The following is a 16013-nucleotide window of genomic DNA, read 5'->3' as shown; positions in this document are numbered from 1 at the left end:
GCAGCAACTCTCAAGGACCCTTCAACCTTTTTGTTTGTCATGACTTTTTCTAATAATATAAATCAAACATTGTCTTCTCGTTCCACTTGACTTATGCAACTTTTTTTCTAATCACAGTCTGAGATACCAAAACCAGGTAAAAGTGCAGCTTGGTAGCCACAGAATATGTATGTTGGTCAATTAGACCCAGATTATACCTAGGCAGACTGCCGACCGTTCCACAGTGGGGTCAGATTAAGTGACTGCGACCACATGGAGGAGCGGCCGCCTTCCAAATTTACAAAATGACAGCCAAGCAGGCAGTCATTTATAAAAGCATTGCCAGGAACCGCCATTGTGGCCAGGGCCAGACTGGCCATAGCGGGCACCGGGCAATCCCCTGGTGCACCGCACGGGTGGGGGCCGGTTTTCGGCCCCTGGGAGGTGTTTTTGTTACAGGGACGATTTTGCAGCATAGCTGCAAAATCGGCCCTGTACCCAAATCGGCCGAAAACCGGCCCCGGCAAAGAGCTTGGCGGGACCTCCAAACCCATGAGTGTGGAGGGGGGACGGGGGGGCGGGGGGGGCCTGCACTTTGCCAGGGCCGGTTGTGGCTCCCAGTCCGGCCCTGATTGTGACGGTTTCGGCAGAGCATCTCACTCTGTGATGAGCAGGACGCAGTCCTGTAGCACAGAGCATTTCTATTAAAAATTCCAAAACGGGAAACAAAGAAAATAATACTTCCCATCACCAAGTGAGTCTACTGTCAGGGCATGGGGAGCATTATTACGTTTACTGCCCCTCACCATCAGGTTTGACTGGCGGTAAAACAACCTGTAAAATATGGCCCATCTAGCTTGAAGCCATTTCTCTGACGGCCCTTACGCCCCAGGGCTGTCGGAGAAGTTTGGCCATGGAGGATACGGAGTCGTTTCCATCGTGGCCAAACTAATGGTCCTCCCAAAATTAAATTGCGCCAGCAGAACACAGTGTTGGCGGGGAGGGAACTCCGTCACAGCCACGGGCCCTTAATTCTGCCATTATGGTATTGGCAACCAATTTCACTGGTAGTGAAAGTGATTTTATACCCCCAAAAGCTGGCATTTGGCGTTGGTAAGCAAAACCAGTGAAAGCAACAGTTTTTGCTACTAATATTTTCCCTTGAGCAAATAAAATTAAACTTAACATCCAGAGCGAAAAGAGCGTAACTATGAAGCATTTTCAGCATCAATTAAGCTTCGTAAGTATTTTTCGTCTGCACACAACATCAGATGTCTTATGCCTCGGGGAAGCATCTATAGGCATTGATTACGCTCACAGCTATATGGGTACTAAACTCCAAGTAGATTGCTCATGCTGGGCAGCTTGTGATCATGATATGGTAGAAATAATCATAAGTGGTTTCTTCTTATTTAACCATTAGGTCTGCAGTGGGTCAGTGGACCTCCGCCACTGCGCTTGCTTTCTGAAATGGGGAATATTTGCGAATCATTTCGGATCGCAACTTGGAAGTCTATAACTCATCAATGGTTTGCAACCACACTTGCGGTCACAAACCACTGATAAACTGTGTTCCCAATCACAAATAGGAGGGAGACATCCCTTTAATGCCCCTCCTATTTGCAATTCAAAAAGGAGCACTAAAGCTCTTTTATGAGTAGGAAAGAACTTTCCTATTCATAAAAGAGCAGTTTTACATTACGAAAATATTTTTACGGTAGGTAAACCTTAAATTTTGCATATTGCAGAGTTTGCAACAGCAAAATAGCTAGATTCCAGGGCTGGACTGGCTGTAGGTGGCACACAGCGTTTGCCCGAGAGGCCGGAATGATGGGGGCTGGTTTTACATTGGTGGGGGGCTGGTTTTGCAGCAGTGCAGCAATATCGCCCCCCTCCCCCCCCAGTAACAAAAGCAGCATCGCTTCATTCTTGCCCCTCCCCACCGCCCCCAGGGGCTGGTCCAAAAAAAATGCCAGGGCTGCTTTGGGGTCCCAGTCCAGGGGAGCTTGGTACATCTGTTCTGGGTGCTTATATAGCATTTCACACTGTTTTTACATGATAAAACCAAATAATCTTTCTTCGTAAGGACCAGGATGGAATAGATTTATAGTGAAAGAGGTTGCCCTATGTGAATGGACTAAGCATTTTTATTTTGGGACGTATATTAGTATCTGGTTTTCTCGATGAACAAAATCAGTTTTGCCTTCAGTGACAGTTTATGATCCTAAGAGGGATTTGGGGTGCAGCCGAGCCGCGAGGTCTGCCCCCCAGGCAGTTTTTTGAGGGGGAGGGAGCGAGACATGGGCGCGGCCATTTTGCCGTTTTGGGCTGCATTGGGTATAGCCCAAAAGCAGCCCAATTCCTTATCTTGTAGCCCAACGATAAAAAGGGCTTCCCGCGTGACCCAGCCACCATTTTAGGTATTGAAACCTGGTGGCTGGGAGCGGAGCGAGGTGTTTTTGTCCCACCCTCCCTCCCTTGGGTTTTTGGCTTTCTGGGCTGGTTTTTTCCCTTTGGTCCCCCTTTTAGGGGCAATAAAATAAATGTTATGAATGCTGCGGAATTGGGACAGGTACACAGGGCGAGGTTAATTTTGTATGTTGTTGCTGGAAGCAGGTGCAGGTGGAGTTTGGTTGGGATGTTGGCCAAGTTTGGCTGGAGTTCGGTATTTTGGCGTTAAGTTTGGGGACTTGGGGAACGGGAGCGGGGAAAGGGGTAAACAGTTTGGGGTTACATTAGAGGGTAGTTTGGTTACTGTTGCAATAGGACAGACAGGAATGTAGGTATTGTGAGGTTTTGGTTTTAAGAGGTAGGGGAGAAATTTGGATATTCATAGGATATAATGCTCTTATATATTGTTATGTTACGGGGTGGAGGGATATTATCATGTGGGATCATAGGGGTGGAGGGAGAAAAACAAAAAGGGGTTCAGGTAACTCGATGTTTAGAGGGGTTCTAGTTATGTAAGGCGTTTTGCCAGTTTTGGTAATAATGTGATGTGCACCTGTTTCAATAAAGCGGCCTTTTACACACACAAAATGGTAGCCGGTAGTGCTTGCCTCCCTCTCTCCCTCCCAAACCACATTTTTTAATCCACTTGGGAAACATCCTACTCCAAAACATCTCTAAAAGTATTTGGCTGGTACCCTGGAGATATGACCTCTGTTTAGTCAAACAAATGATCCTCTAATTTTAAAAATAGCAAAAATTAAAATTCCGAAGCTGAAGGCCAGTCATTTGAGAAATAAAAGCATGAAAGAGCTTTCATAATAAGTGAGAACCTTAACATAAATCCGAACCTCCTTAACAAATCAAAAGGTTATTTCTACAAAGACACTTTCTCTCAAAAGACAACAGTAAGCGTTCATAGACTGGGCAGGTTAAACCATAAATTCTCAAATGTGTCGGATGAGTGATATACAGTTTTATGTTCTGGTCCTGTGTTCTGTCTCTATTAGTGGGAAGGTTGACTGCTGGTTCTCCAGTAGTGGGAGCTCTGAAAAAGAGGATTTGCACCGTGAACCTTTCACTAGCCTGCACAAATATGAAATGTGAATTTGTTTAGTGTAAATCAGTGTCTCCATTAGTTATTGTCTGCTGGCTGTGGAGTTTCTCACTGGCCAGGGCCTTTAAGGACATTCAACTCTGTGCACTTCCACTATTCAGGTGTCCTTAGGAGGATAACTGCCATTTGCATGACATAATAGGATTTCACACCACAGAGTTAGAAAGCTGGTTTATTAGGCCAAGCAATATATTACAGATAAGACACCACCACCAGCTGACAGCTCAGGGAGAGACCTTCAACTAAGACTACACAGAATGCTCCTCTTAATAGCGAATGTATTCTAGAACCAATGCTTTCCCCTTTCTATTTCCCACTGCAGAGTAAAGGACACAGTAACAATATAACAGAACCTAAAAGATGACATAACATGCTTTGTCCTGTAGTACATAGGTCAAAAAAGACAAATGCAATGCTATAGGCGAGGCGGGCCCTTAAGGCTAACTTACCATCAAAATTATGTTTTTGCTCTCGGTGACCCATCAGATTCTTTCAGGAAATACATACTTTACTCCCATCCACATTCCAATGTAACCATATATCCACATGTTGATTGTCAAAGTTTTCTGAAGAGCTTTGTAACCAGATCCAGTATATTCCACGGTGAGGGGCTCTGTAATGGAAAAAAAGACTCTGAACATGCTGATTGGCCCGTGTAGCTCAAGTATTCCGTCAAACAGAAATATTGTTGCCACGATATTTCATAAAAATAACTAGACGGACAGACAGACAGACAGACACAGACAGACAGACAGACAGACAGACAGACAGACAGACAGACAGACAGACAGACAGACAGACAGACAGACAGACAGACAGACAGATAGATAGATAGATAGATAGATAGATAGATAGATAGATAGATAGATAGATAGATAGATAGATAGATAGATAGATAGATAGATAGATAGTTTGAACTTTAAAACCAAAACAAATTCCCGGAAGAAAATGAAATTGGAAAACTTATCATATATAGATATATTTTGTTTGTGTGGCAAGTTATCCAAATCTTTTTCTGCTGTTTTCAAAAGAATTCTGCTTGTAAAAGTGCTTGGAATCGAAACCCAGCAAGTGCCCATCGTAGTCCAATATGTTAAAAACAGTTGTGTAACTCACCTGGAATTTCTAATAAGGGGTATATTGATAGATAAAGGAGTGCTATTCAAGATATGGAATCAAATAAAAAAAATCATGCATTGTGTATTATATTCATGACTTACTCAAATTGGATAGTATTGAACACATTTTATATCAAAAAGGAGAAGTGAATAAATATGATTCCCTCTGAGTGAACCATATAAAACGATTCAGAGGTAATATGCAAAAAAAATGTGCATCGATTCTGTCTGCTCACTTCAATAGTTGCAAGGCAGTTCTACCTTCCTAATTTCATATTTCGTCTGTTTTTTGTCTTCATCTGTGTTTGTTTTACAATTAGATACAATATAGATTGAAGAAATTACTTTACTTTAAGAGTGGAATTGCTAACATCTATAACTTTGAAGACATTTGTCTATTACATCAACTTGTATACTATTCATTAGTAGGAAATTATTAATGGTATCTTATTACTTTACTTATATTTGTCTGCATGGCTTCATATCTCATGAACATATACAGTATAAAAATAAAGACATTGTATATCAATATGTATTACCAAGCATAGTTTTTTTTAACACTACTATGATAATGAGTAATTATAGTTATTTCAAGTTACGCTTGTGTCGGGATGCCTGTAGTTTCATCGTTAAGCCACACAGCATAAATGATATATCATTTTGCTATCTGCTGTTGTATGGAATTTTGTTTGTGGCTGAGCTCTGATTATTTAGCCGAAGTCACATTGAGTTCATGTTTTCACCTGAGAGCACCACTTTGGCACCTTTTTTTGTGCCAGATCCTTTTTTCAACTCGGTACGTGCTTTAGAAATTGATGTTACTGTACAAACAAAAGCAACTTCCTCTTTGTGTCCTGTACAGTCTTCCCTTTTCTTTGTCAAGTCATTGATCATTTTGGATTTGAGTTCTAGAGGAAAGGCATCACTCATCCTTTGTCTGCAATCTTTGCTACAGCATTAACCCCTGGGTTGTTAGCATTTTTTGTAGAACTATAATAAGTTCAGTTCATTTCTTTGCTAAATATTTGGGACCTTATTACAAGTACAGAGGTCCACGAGACTGCTGAACTTGTGGTGGAGATCTGACCAACGCCACACTGCAGGTTCGCCAACAGTATTATGAGTGTGGCCATTGGACCGCCACGAGACCACAGGCTCCGCAGGGATCAAAACTCGCTCTGCCAGCGGTCTGCAGCCAGTTTGAATATGCTGGTGGTACCACTGCTGGCACCGCAGAGCATATTACAAGTTGCCTTTTCACCGCACTTTTCATGGCAGTGAGCCAGCCATTTAGGGTTGGCAGACAGGCAACTAAGGGGGCCCTGACAGGGCCCCAATCCAGATCTGGCCCTGGTGGATGCATGCAGGGGGGGGGGCACGTGTTTTGGCATGTATGTCATACTGTGTAGAAACGTGCTGTAGGTGCTGTCAAGGTGGCGGGCCGCATGTTAGGCTCTCCTATGAGCATAACAGCCCAGAGCTGTGAGACCGCCGCACCACCGCCCGCCCGCAATGGATTACACTCGCAATCCTGCCGGCAAGTGCAGTACAGGCTTGATGTACCCCCTCTCGGCGCCATAGTGGCTCATTCTCTCGTATCCAATGTCAGCTTGTTCTACAATTTGGCACCTTGAACACTGAAACATTTTGCAAACAGCTTTTGCTTTCTATGTAAACACTTCTTATTGGCTGCTTGCATTGCCAAGCATACAAGTTGAAATATTGATTGTTTGAGTTTAAATAAAAACAGTTTTGTTTCAGTGTCACCATTACTTACAGAATGCCCTTCTACTCAGTGTGATATAGCACAGCAACAAATTGTGTGCATCAGCATAATGTACTTTGAAAATGTGGTCACTTTTTAAATGGTTTATGGCAGGCAAACACAGAAGAAAGTATGTGTCTGGGGTGCCTGATAAATACATAGACCAAACGTGCCAGAGGTCTATGCTGAGTTCTTATTGCACTCATATCATTGGGTTCTAGAAATAATAAATCCATATTATTAAAAGCAGTGGTTTGAGGACAAGCGTGATGTGGTTATTTTTTAGCAGAAGGTGCACTCTGGGCGGGCAGCCGACATTTTCTGATTATCAGATAATAAAGACCAACTCTATTCGGTCTTTGATGTGGGCTCATCGAACCATAAACAGCTGGCAGGTTTATGGGATGGAGAACGCATTTTGAAAAGGCTGACCCGCTGTTTCCACCTCTATGGTTGCCAATCAGCCCTTGAATGCGTGCAACTCACAGCGGCATTGCTTGGCGTGCAAGGTAGTCATTCGGATGAATGGAAACTACAGACATCTCATCTCTTATTCAGTGATCACCATGGAAAACTAACACTGGTGGTAGGTGTTGTAGACAGACACGGGTGAATAGCCAATTAGGTCATAGCTGAGAGGCAACAGGAATCACAGGCAGTGGGGCACACCATTGAGCCAAAGCCTGGAAGTCATCTGGTATGAGAAGGTAACACTCATCTCCTCAACTGGGTCTGGAGTATGACCATCACCGCTGCTGCCATACGAACAGAGGATACAAGTAAAGCGCTCTGATTAGGCATGGGCGGATTTTGCGGATTTCCGAATTTGCGGATTTGCGAATTCACAAAATCCGCGGATTTTGAGAATCCGCGGATTTGCGGATTTTGTGGTGGGGGGGTCTTCTGTGCGAGTTCATGTGCCTCTTGTGTGTATAAAAGGTCAGAGAAAGATCAGTTCAGCAGATGAAGAGAAAGAAGCTCCTGGTCACAGGAACAGCACGGGTATTGCGCTCGTGAAAGTCAAGGATGCAAAGGCCTCTATCCAGCATCACAGCTGATTTTCCACGGTAGACTTGGGAAGAAAGCAGACCTGTGCCCAGCCTACTCATGTAACTATTTTACAATGGCGCCAGCAAGCTGCCAGCGCCGTTGTAAAATAGTTACAAAGTTAGCTTGCACAGGAAGCACTTAGATAAAATAAAGCAGCACCTGCTTCGTTTTATCTAGTGGTTCCTGTGCAAGCTAACTTTGTAACTATTTTACAACGGCGCTGGCAGCTTGCTGGCGCCATTGTAAAATAGCTACATGAGTGGGGGTTCAACTTTTTGGATTTTTTTTTGCGTATTTTGCGGGAAATCCGCAAAATTCGCTGATTTCCCAAAAATCCGTAAAATCCGCGGGCGTAACGGATTTATTGATCTACATTCTGTCCATCAAATTGTTTTTTGTAATTTTCTCCCTGAGTGTACTGGGGTAGCTCAGACGTGGGTCCCAGAGCCTCCACACCACTGGAGTCAAGCTAGCCGGGCTGATGAGAGGTGTTACCTCGAAACCGGTCCGGTCCTCGGATGCTTGATTCCTGTCTGGGAAAGATATGGCTGTTGTAGTTCGGACTGGACTGTTCCCATGGGGCACAGGGTCAGAGCTGATTTGCATAAAGCCATTATCTGACCCAGGGTGGTGTGGAGTGCAAAAAACGATGGATTTAGGCCCAGATCTTGTACTGGGGTGAATGTAAGACATTGATCTACATTCTGTCCATCAAATTGTTTTTTGTAATTTTCTCCCTGGTCACAGGAACAGCACGGGTATTGCGCTCGTGAAAGTCAAGGATGCAAAGGCCTCTATCCAGCATCACAGCTGATTTTCCACGGTAGATTTGGGAAGAAAGCAGACCTGTGCCCAGCCTACTCATGTAACTATTTTACAATGGCGCCAGCAAGCTGCCAGCGCCGTTGTAAAATAGTTACAAAGTTAGCTTGCACAGGAAGCACTTAGATAAAATAAAGCAGCACCTGCTTCGTTTTATCTAGTGGTTCCTGTGCAAGCTAACTTTGTAACTATTTTACAACGGCGCTGGCAGCTTGCTGGCGCCATTGTAAAATAGCTACATGAGTGGGGGTTCAACTTTTTGGATTTTTTTTTGCGTATTTTGCGGGAAATCCGCAAAATTCGCTGATTTCCCAAAAATCCGCAAAATCCGCGGGCGTAACGGATTTCCCGCTCATGCCTAGCTCTGATATCCTTCGGGATCAAGTTTGCGCTATATAAAACTTTATATATATATATGTATATATATATATAAGACCTGGAGAGCACCAAAGAGCATGGGGGGTGGGGGATGTGAACAGATGTGGCTTTGATTAAAAAAATTCTAAACTGAGTAATTTTTGTGTGAAAATGTTCAACATTCCAAAAGAAGTCTTGCGAGAAATCAAAAGGAGACTTATTTGAGCAGAACATTTCTCTTGGAAACAAGAAAAACTGCAAACTTGCATAATAAGTTTGCAATATTGTGAAAATAATTAAGCAAATGTCGCCTAGGTCTTATTTTTTATTCTGCACAGCGTTATGTGTCAGAAAAATCGCGCAATGAAATCCACAGATCATGAACCCGGATTTAATTTACGAGTCACAGTTAATATGGTGCGTTTCTCCACTTATTTCAATAGTGGCAAAAACAGACTACAACTGTGCACAGCCTGTGATGTTTTTCGCTTCTAGACAATCCCAAAATCACCAGTTGTGCAACAGTTGATGTTGCAGGATAAGATGTCTTAGTGGCTAAAATATGGACTTAGAACATGGGAGAAAAGAATGATTCTGGGCAAACCGTTTTAACTTTTATTGCCTAAAATTAAAAATATGTAAAAACTGAACTATAATTGCTTAGTTAAAAAATAAGGCAAACCCCTATTATATACAGAGGTGCATATCTTCCCAGCTAGGTTAGCACCATATACATTGTAATTATTACATACATGCTTATTTCGTGCGAAAAAATGGTGTAATGTGGAAGATTTACTTGACAGAAAAGAGTTGAGGGCCAACACGTCTGGACTGTCATTGTGAACAGAAAAACTCCACAAAATGTAAACCTGAGTAAGAGAAAAATTCTACATACCTTTCCCAGCATGGAACTGTGGCACAAATATGCAAGCACGGTGAACTGCACTGTGCTGGTTGTGTTTGGCTTGGCTGGATTGTACTGCTCTGAAGATTCTCCTACGGAAACTTTCCGAATTAAGGCATTGCAACGTTTGCACATCCCTAGTTTTTAGACGTTCCGAGTGTGTGTGGCAAATTCACAGGGAGTAGGTGGTGCCCTACGGAAACTACTTTAAAAAAAAAAAGGTACCCCATTTCTTTTTAAGAAATTACGGGTTTAAAAAAAATTAGTCTCGAAATGGAAAGAAAGGCATGATGTCAAATGTTCCTAGTAAGCCATCATCCCTGTGTCTGCAGCCAATAAGAGAGAGTTGCAATTTCCGAGCTGCCTAATGAATATTAATTAGGTGAGTCTCCGATTCGGTATTTTGTGAGCCGTCCTTGTAGTAAATAGCTCAGTTTAGAATGTTAGATACTATATGCAAAAAAATCAGGGTGTAAATTGCGACTGACCAGCATCATTGTACCTGTGGCCCTAGGACTGACTGAAGATATCAGTCCCATAGGGCATTCTGTTACTTGGCAGCTACCTAACCTTGCCAGCCTTTAAGAACAAAAAAAAATGTGCATTAATCACCCTATATGCACAGTGATCTGAATAGGAGTGGAGGGAGGACTCTTGTCTTTTACCAAACGCCTCTCGGAAGCTCCCTGACACTGAAACCTTCTCACGGCCGAAAATATATACACCACTCCTGGCCTTCTTTCAGTCGCTGGGAGTGTTCAAAGGGAATTTTCCACACTCTGAACACACGCTGAGTTGAAAGGCTTAAAAAAAAAATCTGTAAAAAAAATAAATAATGAAATAAAGCAGCGTGCTGAAAAGGCGGGCACTTGAGAGAAGCAGCGTTCGGCACATGAAGACGAGTGGACGCCGCGCGCAGCTCTGCGGAGAAGCCGTCTTTCATTAAACTGAAAGAGGCTGCAGGACCCGGGAGTTGGGGGTCAACCGGAAGTAACCATTTACACACAAATAACTCCCTGTAAAGCAGATTTGAAAGCTCACTGGGGTCCTTGGTTTGAGTTCCAAGCTTGCCGATGCGCACCTGAGCTAACAGGGGTGAAGGTGTTGTTTGCTGATGGCCTTCCTGCACAGTGATGATGGGGAGGGAGAGGGGGTCTGGGGAAGGGACGAGCTATCCTTAAGAAGGAACTCCCCGGGCTGCACATTCTTGAATGCTAGGACTCTGTACAGCAAAGCACATCAAGTCTGACACATCAATGTTGCTGAGTTTAAAAACATAAATTCCATGTTTGGTATTTCTTTCTAAAACAAATCTAAGGGAGCATCTCCACAGTGTCTCAAAACTGCTGACAGGGCAAAGGCCGGTGGGGTGGGTGGAGTGGGCTGCGGGAGGTGTTGGTGCACAGGAGAAAAGGGAGTATAGTTCTACCAACATGTCATGTAAATATATTTTTAAAAAGGGTCAACAAATCACGGACATTAAATATGGAGAAATAATATAGACAATGCCATGTTTATTTAAATTATTTGTAAGCGTGTCCTGCACAGGGTGAACAACCCTCTGATTTTCTGTGGTTTTGTTATTTAGGTGGCTTGTCCGGTTACCTACAGAAAGCTGGTGCAGGGCGCCAAATGTCCCGCCTTTTGGTGCTTCAAGGATACCAAGACTAAAGCTCATCAGGAGGACTTGATCTGCCCTGCGGGCAGCAGGACCTGACTGGCCATAGCGGGCACCGGGTGTTTCCCCGGTGGGTCACCAGGATGGTGGCCGATTTTGGGCCCCTGGGGCCGTTTTGGTTACCGGGCCGTTTTTTGCAGCATAGCTGCAAAACCGGCCCCTGTAACAAAATTGGCAGAAAACCGCCGGGGTCCAGCCGAGCTCCTTGCCAGGGCCGGTTTTGGTTCCCAGTCTGGCCCTGGCAGGCAGTGGCATTAAGAAACTTGAGGAGGCCCCCGGCACAGTACATGGAAGGCCCCCTTCCAGTGGCATAGCAAAGGGGGTGTCGTGTCTTTAACTCAATAACGACAAACACTAAGTATGTTCAACAAGGAGCTTTATTCTTTGCTTCTTGCTATGTCCCTGTCCCTACTCTAACTGCCCTTTCCTGTCCTCGCTCCTCCTCTTCCTTCCACCCCCTAGCTCCACCCACACCCAACTACTAGACTGCTCACATCACATCATTACATCTCCCCCTTTGTTAACAAAAGACAATAACTGACTTGATTAAAGTTCCTCAATTAGCCTCTTGGGCTTTTGAATGTTCCTTCTAGGACGGAGATTCACTCCAGAGTCTTCAGACGTGGCTTCAGTCTGACGTTCAGGTCTCTGTATTGCATCTACTTGACTAGGTCCCTCTGACTCTTGTTGGTCTGATGTTCTTTCAAGAGCATCTCTCATGGCAGCTGTACACTTCTGGAAATATGAGACGTTTCTTGTAATCCGTCTTTTCTCTGACTCCGAAGTGATCATTGTACCTTTCTGCTGCGTGATTACCAAAGGCTCATCTTTGAATTTACAGTCCATTTTCTTTAGTTGATCTTGTTTAACCACCACACAGTCTCCTTCATGAAAAGATGGAGATTTGGCTCTCCTCCTGGTATCTGCATAGACTTTCATTCTACTTTTACCAGCGTGATCTGCCAGTACCACCTCTTGAAGGGCACGGGCTGCAGACACCGGTCGCAATGCTCCTTCCCATGTCGGGATCCGCGTTCGAATTGGTCGCCCCAACATGAGCGAGGCAAGACATTTTCCTGGGGTGGCATGTGGGGTAGTCCGATACGCTCTCAGCACCTCATTGAGAGCCACCTGTAAGTCTCTTTTATCCAGAGTGGCTTGTTGAAAGGTCTTTTTCAAAGTCGTCATGAATCTCTCAATGGTGCCCTTGGCTTGTGGCCACAGGGGCGTGATCTTGTGGTGCCTGAAGTTGAGGTGCTTCGCGAATTCACTGAAGTCATGTCCATTGAAGGGAGGACCATTATCTGTTTTGAGTTCTTTGGGAACGCCCCAGGCGGCGAATACTTCATCTAGCACAGCAATCGTGCTGGAGGAATTGGTAGACGAGACGAACTGTGCAATGGGAAACCTTGAGTATTCGTCCATTATTGCTAGAACATATTTGCCTGACTGGAGGGGTCCATAAAAGTCCATGGCAAGCTCTTGCCATACCCCACTGGGCAGCTTCGTCATTTGGAGAGGAGCGGGTGGATCTTCATGGCTTACCAGTAGACACTGCGGACAGTCCTTCAAGGTGAGCTCTACCATTTAATCCAGCAGTGGAAACCACACCCTTTCTCGAAGAGCTCTTTTTGTCGTGACCACTCCACGTTGGCCCTCGTGGGATAGGTTGATAACGCCTTGTCGTAACTGCCTCGGGATGACAATCCAATGGTCTCTCAGCAGGAGCCCCTCTGAGGTGGCAGATAATTCTTCACTGATCTGTCTGAACGCTTGCATCTCTTGATGAACCTGAGGGTCATTCTTTTCTTCTTCACTGTTATGTCTCCAGCGATGTGTTCGCAGTCGACGGACCACCTTCTGCAGGATGTTGTCTTGTGCTGTGGCTTCCTCTATCGCTTCCAGAGGAACCGCCGGTGGCTGGGCTACTCCCACCACGAAGTGTATATATTCTTCCGCAATTGAGGGAGGCGAGGCCTGGGATGCTTGAGGATGTCGGGACATGTAGTCCGCTGGATTCGCCAATTTCCCTGGTTTGTGTATTATTGTGTAGGTGTATTCCTGTAGGCGCAAATCCCACCGTTCGATGCGAGGTGGCATCTTGGCTCAAGGGTTCCCAAAGGTGGTGACTAGCGCCTGATGATCGGTCACCATCGTAAAATGTTTGCCGTAGATGAATACATGAAAATGTTCACAGGCCCAGACAACCGCAAGACTTTCTTTCTCGGGTTGAGAATAAGCCTTCTCGGTGTCTGATAGGCTCCGACTGGCGTAGGCCACAATGTGTTGTTGGTCAGAGTCATTGTCATACTGGGCCAGTATTGCACCCAGTCCCACTGGACTGGCATCCACTGTTATCTCGGTCTTCCTCTTGGGACTGAAATAAGCTAGATTGTCTGCTGATTCCACAGCTTGTTTAATCTCTTGAAACGCCCGCTCACACTGTAGGGTCCACACAAACGGTTGTCCTTGCTTGGTGATGGCTCGTAGTGGGTTGCTGATGGTGGCGTAATCTTTTATATATCTGGCACAATTGCTGGCCATGCCCAGAAAGGTTCGAATGTCACTCACATCCCGGGGGCTCTTGGTGTTGTTGAGCGCTGTCACTTTCTCTGGGTCAGGCTTCATCCCGGCTCCAGAGAACACATGTCCGAAGAACTTGAGAGTGGATTGATGGAACTCACACTTGTCCTTATTGAGGGTAAGATTGGCTTCCAGGAGGGCATGGCAGACCCGATCTAGTGCTTTGTCATGTTCCTGGGTGTTTGACCCATACACCAAGTTGTCATCACTGTAGTTCAGTGTATTGGGTATGTGCCTGATGGTCTGGCGAATAGTTTCCTGGAATATTTCCACTGCAGAAGAGACACCAATACTCAGCCGTTTGTACCGAAACAAACCCAAATGAGTGGTGAATGTTGTGATGTACCGCGACTTTTCATGCAGTTCCAGCTGGTGGTACCCCTTGTTCAAGTCAAGTTTAGAGAAGACCCTGGCTCCATTCAGTGCTGATATCATGTCACTCAGGTGTGGTCCTGGGTGGCGCTCTCTCTCTATGGCGGTGTTGGTAAGTCTCATGTCCACACATAGACGCACCTTCTCAGGAGTGCCCTTCTTTGGCACAATGACGACAGGTGATACCCAGGCTGTGGGGCCGTCAGTTCTTTCAATGATGTCTGCTTTTAACAGCTCCTGGATTTCATCCTCTACCACTTGCTGAAGATGAAAAGGCACTCACCTGGGATGTTGTGCCACAGGACGCACTTGCTCATTGCTGTGTAGTCGAATCAAGCATTTGTTCATTTTCCCAAGCCCTGTGAACAACTTGGGGAACTTGTGGATAATGTCCGGATCATCACTGACTCTGTATAGTACCTCAACCAACCGAAGACGTTCTGCCGTAGGCAGACTGAAGAGGCAGTCAGCTTCAGGACCTTCAATGACGTGAATGAATGCTGACACAGAGGTGGATTTGTGTCGGAGTGTCGTTGCAAATTTGCCCAGACAAGGAAGAGGTTTTTTAGAAATCCAGGTAAATACTCTAACATGTGCCGGACGCAAGGGGGCGACGGTTTCATTTTATTATACTCAGTTACGGGGATGTAATTTAATGACGCCCCACTGTCCAACACAAATTTAGTTGCATGTGTTCCCACACTTATGTCTAATGGGGGGTACTTCTTTACTTGATCCGGGTCTGCTACCATGCAGACATATTCATCTGTGTATTCTGATTCCAGAGATGCTGATCTCAACTCTTTCGACAGCGACCTTCTCGGCGACCTTCTCATCCATTGGGATTTGTGGGACTTCCTGCTGGACTGAGACGAGCCAGAGGATGACTTGACTCGATCCTGTACCGCTTGCGCATGATGTCGCCTTGTGTCCGGGCGAGACGATCTTGTAGCCTCTCTCATTCTTTCTTTGCTATATACGCCACACATCGCCTCAAAGTGATTCTTCCGTCCGCACTTTCGGCATTGTTGACCCATCGCTGGGCACGCATCTAAATGCGGGAAAACGTAACCACATCGATATCTTTTTCTTGAGCGTTCGGGTTTCTTCTCTCTCCTACCGGACTCATACCGTCTGTGTCTTGTCTTGTGTACTGATGTCGTGATGCTGGTAGGGACTTTCTCTGTCGTTCTCTTGATCTTCTGCGAGTGTTGTGATCTTGCACCCTATGTACTTGTTCTCTCCTTTCGCTATGTCCCATCTCCATACTTTTGGCATGCTCCTCCGCTTGATCATGCACTCTGGTCATTTCCTCTATTTCATCGAGATTGTGACTTTTCCTTAACAGCCGCCTTCGCAGTGTCTCTGAGTGGCAACCCTCAATGACTCTCAGTCGGATGGCATCCTCCGTTGATAATGCTTCAAAGTTGCAATATTGCGACAGTCGGCGTAGTCTAGATATGAAAGTGCTCATCATTTCCTCTTTGTCTTGACGTGCTTGGTGAAATACATATCTCTCATAATCCACATTTGTCTTGTGTACGAACTTTCTGTTCAATGCATCTCGCACTTTGTCATATGTCCCTATATCGTCCGGTGGCAACTCTTTAATCACCTTGCAGACTTCCTTTCCTACCAGACTGCGCAGTGCAATCAGTTTGTCTCTGTCCCCCTTGACTTTTGATCCTTTAATGTAATCCTCAAAGTCCTCGAGCCATTCCTGCCATCTGGGGCCCATGCTCCCGCCCGCTACCAAAGCCAGAGGTTCCGGGTCGTGCAGATGTGACGCCCCAGTCGCAGCCGGCGCATCTCTGTTTGTT

At 45.2% G+C, this 16013-nt stretch overlaps 1 protein-coding gene across 1 annotated transcript in view; it reads right to left on the bottom strand.

The window, feature by feature from the left end:
* Positions 1-16013, bottom strand: part of HIVEP3 (HIVEP zinc finger 3) — a 2131558-nt gene that overhangs the window by 1252447 nt on the left and 863098 nt on the right. The window contains exon 4 of the mRNA XM_086956857.1: positions 3994-4157. The gene's annotated coding sequence lies outside the window, so the exon portion shown is untranslated. The remainder of the gene's footprint in view (positions 1-3993; positions 4158-16013) is intronic.

This window comes from Lissotriton vulgaris, chromosome 2_1 (genome assembly GCF_964263255.1).
Source record: "Lissotriton vulgaris chromosome 2_1, aLisVul1.2, whole genome shotgun sequence".
NCBI classification, from domain to species: Eukaryota; Metazoa; Chordata; class Amphibia; order Caudata; family Salamandridae; genus Lissotriton; species Lissotriton vulgaris.
Note: the sequence above shows the minus strand (reverse complement) of the source record. Positions and strands in the feature narration are given on the sequence as shown.